Source organism: Rhinatrema bivittatum, chromosome 16, assembly GCF_901001135.1.
Source record: "Rhinatrema bivittatum chromosome 16, aRhiBiv1.1, whole genome shotgun sequence".
Taxonomy (NCBI): Eukaryota; Metazoa; Chordata; class Amphibia; order Gymnophiona; family Rhinatrematidae; genus Rhinatrema; species Rhinatrema bivittatum.
Window position 1 is genome coordinate 49,753,328 of NC_042630.1, and position 6,175 is coordinate 49,759,502.

A 6,175-nucleotide genomic window follows, 5' to 3' on the forward strand; every position below is an offset into this window, starting at 1 on the left:
CATGAGAGAGAGAGAGAGAGAGAGGCCATAGGTAGGTATTTGTATCCCTATGGTAGGCCCACCTAGTAACTCGAGGTGGGGATTAGTTAAGAGTGTAGGGGGTTAGGGGCCACTTTGACATTCTACGTGACACCTACGAACAGAACAGTGGTCTCTTGTGAAGATTTGATGGCCTTTGGAGTGAGGAAATCACTCCAAGATGAGATTTGGACAAGGTTCTCTCAACCTAGCTTTATGAATTCTCTACCTGGGTAACATCAAGCTAGGTTGAGAGAACATAGCCCAAATCTCATCTTGGAGTGAGTTTCCTCCTAGTGTCCAGGTGTAATAACTGACGTCACTCCACTCCTCCTCTTTAATCTCACATCAGGGAATACCATTCAATGGAAGCATTTAAACTTTCCGGGGTGACAGTTTTAAGTCTGAAAATCCACTGTTGTTCCTTAAGATTTAAAACTTTATTGATATCCCCACCACGTGGATGTATTCGGACTTTTTCTAAAATCCTCCAGCGAAGATCATCGAATGTATGTTGGGCTTCTTTAGAATGTATCACTAGGGGAGCTGTCAATTTTTCTGTAGTTATGCAACTTCTGTGTTCAATTAAACATGTACGTATCATTCTTTTCGTCCTGCCCACATAGCAAAGCCTACACGGACATTCGATGAGGTATATCACATATGTGGACTTACAGTCAGTATGAGAATACATCGTATGTTGAAAGCCTTTCACATCTGTCCATGTTTCACCTGTAATGGCCTGTTGGTTCTCTTTTCATTTTGGAAGATTCATTTTTTCAGTTGTTCTAATGCTTTTTCTGTGGTTTCAGTTCATTTTCTGAATTAAAAAACATTTAAAAGGAACCCCCCAACAAAAATGAAACCAAAATAGGACCCCAGGAATTCTCTGACCTGCTCTCACCCCCAATAAATCTGTGGGATGTGCAGATTTGCCAGCTGTGGCCTCCTTGGACCTCTTTGACTTCCACTGCAAGGTAAAAATTGAGCCCAGGGGCCAGATCTACCCATCTGGGTCTCCCCATCCCCTATTACCCCTAGAACTATGCACCAGACTCAAGGTCCTTGTCCAAGACACTCACTTACCCCTTTTGTTAGGTTCTTACAATGAAAATGGCAGGAGCAATGCTGTTCACTCCTGCCAGCTTGATAGTTTTCAAAATGGCACAAGTAATAGGGAGAGTGGCGCTGAAGTGATATCACCTCAGTGCCTGTCTCCGTGCAGCTTATGCTATTATATTGTGCATACACGTAACCTACCTAATCACAACAAACTCTGATAAATCTTTTAATAAAGTCATTGCTTATGCTTCCTCACAATTGCAAGTTGCAGATTTCATCGTTAAAAGCAAAATGTAAAAGATAGAATAAATGAGCACACATGAGATAATAACACAGTCCAAGATGTGCATCAAGTGATTAAGGTACTGTTCCACAAAGTTGAGAACCAAATAGTTCAATTATTTATAAGTGCAGTATTTATTTAATAGAGGCTTCACAGAAAGGTATAGCAAATCATTGAGGGGGATACTACCTGAACCATTTCATGTACATTTTGGTTTGTGATATTTCATCACTAACCAGTAATTGACTAGTTCTCCATGTGTTAGCCAATGCCATACCATTCTATTAGGCCTATTTGTCAAGGTGCATTTAAAAAATGAAACAATAACATTATCAATGTGTGTTAGAGTAGTGTAGGGTGTTAAGCCTTTTGTAAATATTGCATAAATCATGGCTTTACTACAGCTGGTAACAGACATACATTATTGGCAGAGCCAAGACATGAGCATTATCATCCATAGTATTGCTAGTTTCTTCTTATTTATTTATTTATTTGAAAATATTTATTACCCACCCTTTCTATGTTAAGAGCAGGGGATAGTATGAACATACATAGAAGAAAAAAAAGTGGGGAACAGGACAATACAAATATTTGGAAGGAGGGGGGGATAACATAATTTTTCATGGGGGGGAGGTACAATTAATTATCTAGGGAGAACATTCTATCGGGATTAGGGGCTAGAGGTAGGGCTGTAGTCAGTTAAATAACACCCTCATGGATTTTTTTCTTTACTAAGGGTTCAAAAGAGGGCATTAAATATTGTGAGCTTAGGGGTGAGCCTTTCTCTGGTTAAGTAATGCACAGTCAAATGTACAAGATATTGACCTCCAGGTGGCAGTGCCCATTTTGGTTCCGGAGCTCCTGGGTCTCTGAGCAGGCTTCCTCTTCCGGAACCGGCATTGGATACGGTGGTCTATGTGACCCGCCAAATCGATGAGATCATGCAAGTCGTCCGGGAGATCCCTGGCCACCAACTCATCCTGACGTCTAAAGGAGATGCCCTCCAGAAATATGCTGTGCAGGCTGTCACTCCCCCACTTCAACTCGGCAGCAACGGTATGAAATTATACCGCATACTTGGAGAGTGGACGGTTACCCTGGCATAGCTGCAGTAATTCTGAAGCAGCAATGGGCCTGCAGGAAGGTTCATCGAAGATCCATTGGAAGGAGGTAACAAATTGTACTAGGTTGGCTAGATGGGAGTTCTGATGCTTCCACAACAAAGAGGCCCATGTCAACGGTCTCCCATCCAACAGGGAGATAATGTAGCTCGTTTTTATCTGGTCCGTGGAAAACAGCTGGTAGTAGATTGAAGCAAATATAGCATTGATTCACGAATCCTCGACATAACTTTGTGTCCCCTGAATACCACGAAGGTGCAGGCATCTGTATGGGTGTAGCTGGTTCGGTATTGGTCACAGCTCCAGGTACCGGGGAACTGGAAGCGGCAGCTTCATCAATGCGGTCAGCTAACCTCTGCATGGTTGCCATCAGTGAGTTGAGGCAAGTTTGTTGCTGTTGCAACCTCTGTGCAATACCCGGGATGGCTTTCAAGCCTGCGAGATCCGCCGGGTCCATGGCCTTGCAAACGTTTAGGATCGTAGACCCTTGCGCCAGCTGAGACTGCAGGTGTTGCACTTTGGGAACCCACAGTGAGCGTCACAGCCAGGAGGCGGTGCAGAGGAGGAACTCTGAAGAAGGCTTCACCACTGGAAGTCTGAGGTACCCCCAGGAGGAGCCTGTAGGGACCCGGACCTCTTGGACTTAGGTGGGACCCTATGTGACCAAGGATCCAGGAAGAGGCCGAAGAGATGGTAGATGAGGACAGCAGGGCCCAGGAGGGTAGACGAGTCTTCACCCTCAGAAGCCCGCGGCTCCCCCGGGAGGAGCCTATGAAAGCCCGAGCAGCTGGGACTTAGGAGAATCTTCTGGGCCAGCAAGAACCAGATACATGTGGATGAGGAGGAAGCTGAAGTTAGAGTCCAAGAACGAAGCTGGGTCAGAAGCCAGAAGTCAGAGGTCCAAAGCCAAAGCCAGGGGTGGAAGCTGGAATCAGAGTCAATGAACAAAGCCTGGTCAGAAGCCAGAAGTCAGAAGTCCGAAGCCAAAACCAGGGGCAGAAGCTGGAGTCAGAGTCGATGGATGAAGCCGGGTCAGAAGCCAGAAGTCAGAAGTCCGAAGTCAGGAACCAGAGGAAGGGAACAACAACTGGATGCTCTCAGGAGAGACGGAACCTCGTTGCAAAGCGAGGCATAGCTGTGACTGCCGGGTTTAAATAACCCGGCAGCATCTGTCACCAGGAAGGCTGTCTCTTGTTTCCCGCGCTGGCCCCTTTAAATCTGAAGCCCCGGCCCGTGCGTGCACCTAGGGGGTGGGGCCAGCCACAGATCATCGTCGGCGACTCCCTCGCAGGGAGAATGCTGCAGTAGGCCGTGTTTCGGGTCTGGGTGGCCGAAGAGGAATTCCCGCTGCCGGACTGGGCCGTGCGGTAAGTGGAGGTCCCGGGGCATGGCCCAGGACCGTAACACCCAGGAAGTGGTAATTAAATTGTAATAGATATGGGGGTGGAGGATGGGGTCTAAGGATGCCATTCATAATCTGACACCATTGTATTGATTAAAAAGAGGAAGGGTAATTTTAAAAGACCAGTATGGGTCCATATATGCTCAGATTTTTCCAAGTATTATATAACCCACGTATATCATAAAAGCACAGGTTATAAAATGCATGTATATTGACCCTGCAAAATTTGCATGTATGTAAGAGCTACATGTGAACAAACAATGTTAGATAGATAAGTCTTAAAAAGAGCTAATTATCCAATAAGTTAGCTGAATAAGTCTTAAAATTCTCTATGTATCCAGATAAGTAGCACTTATTATCTAGTGAAATGGCATTTTTATACTTTGAAATTCATATGTAAAATCTCCAAGTGTATACTTTTCAAATATATCTGCACTTACCCCGGGTAAGTCACTTTTTATGCATTAAAGTTTGCAAATTTTCTAACATTTGTGCATGATTAAAATTACTGAATCCACCAGTTTGTCCAGTCCTTCTCCGGGTCATTGAGACCGTCCAGGTTCTTCTTCCTGACCTCTTCCCAGTTCACCCAGATCTCCCAGCCAGTTAGAATTTCACAAAAAGCACGTTTAATATCACTTACCATAGATAATGGGCAGATAAAAATATAAACGAATAACTTTCAAACGGACGCACGTATTTCAGCACGCGCCCAGGTACATGGCAATTTTATAACATGCGCACACATACACACGCATATTATAAAATAACCCAAGTACGTGTGTATGTGTGACTAATTTTAAGCTTGTGCATGGTCAGGAGCATAAATTGCATTACAGATGCATAAGTGAGGGAATTTAAAAACCAATACATGTTCACACCATGACCAGTTTCACCAGTTTATCCACCAAGTCACCCAGTGTAGCTAGGTCCTCTAAAGTAGCCTCCTGGATCATTACTCTGCATTCCTACCAGTTACCCCAGGCTCCTCAAACATCTCAGCAATGCCTGAAAAAATTTTCATTATGGCGTACATCTCCTAAATAACAGAAGTAAGGCTTCTAGGAAAAGTAAAAAGTCATGGGATAGGTGGCAATGTCCTTTCGTGGATTACAAACTGGCTAAAAGACAGGAAACAGAGAGTAGGATTAAATGGACAATTTTCTCTGTGGAAGGGAGTGGGCAGTGGAGTGCCTCAGGGATCTATATTGGACCATTACTTTTCAATATATTTATAAATGATCTGGAAAGAAATATGACGACTGAGGTAATCAAATTTGCGGATGATACAAAACTGTTCAGAGTAGTTAAATCACAAGCAGATTGTGATGAATTGCAGGAAGACCTTGTGAGACTGGAAATTTGGGTATCAAAATGGCAGATGAAATGTAATGTGGATAAGTGCAAGGTGATGCATATAGGGAAAAATAACCCATGCTATAGTTACAGAATGTTAGGTTCCATATTAGGTGCTACCACGCAAGAAAGAGATCTAGGCATAATAGTGGATAACACATTAAAATCGTCGGCTCAGTGTGCTGCGGCAGTCAAAAAAGCAAACAGAATGTTGGGAATTATTAGAAAGGGAATGGTGAATAAAACGGAAAATGTCATAATGCCTCTATATCGTTCCATGATGAAACCTCACCTTGAATACTGTGTACAATTTTGGTCGCCACATCTCAAAAAAGATATAATTGCGATAGAGAAGGTACAGAGATGGGCGACAAAAATGATAAGGGGAATGGAACAGCTTCCCTAGAGGAAAGATTAAAGAGGCTAGGACTTTTCAGCTTGGAGAAGAGATGGCTGAAGGGGGATATGAAAGAGGTGTTTAAAATCATGAGAGGACTAGAACAAGTAGATGTGAATCAATTATTTACTCTTTCAGATAATTAAACTCTGGAATTTGTTGCCAGAAGATGTGGTTAGTGCAGTTAGTATAGCTGAGTTTAAAAAATGATTGGATAAGTTCTTGGAGGGGAAGTCCATTACCTACTATTAATTAAGATGACTTAGAAAATAGCCACTGCTATTACTAGCAACTAGGGATGTGCAGACAAAAAGTTTATGTTCATAAGTCCATAAGTCGAAAAGGGGGGTCAATTTCGGTCAAAATTGACATATGGAGAATTCCATAAGTTGAGTCTATGTCCATACGTGCACCGGTTCCCTAAATAAAAATTTAAACCCCTCACCCTCCTTAATCCCCCCCCAAGACTTACCAAAACTCCCTGGTGGTCCAGCGGGGAGTCAGGAAGCCATTCCTCTATTCCTTTGCGAGGAGCA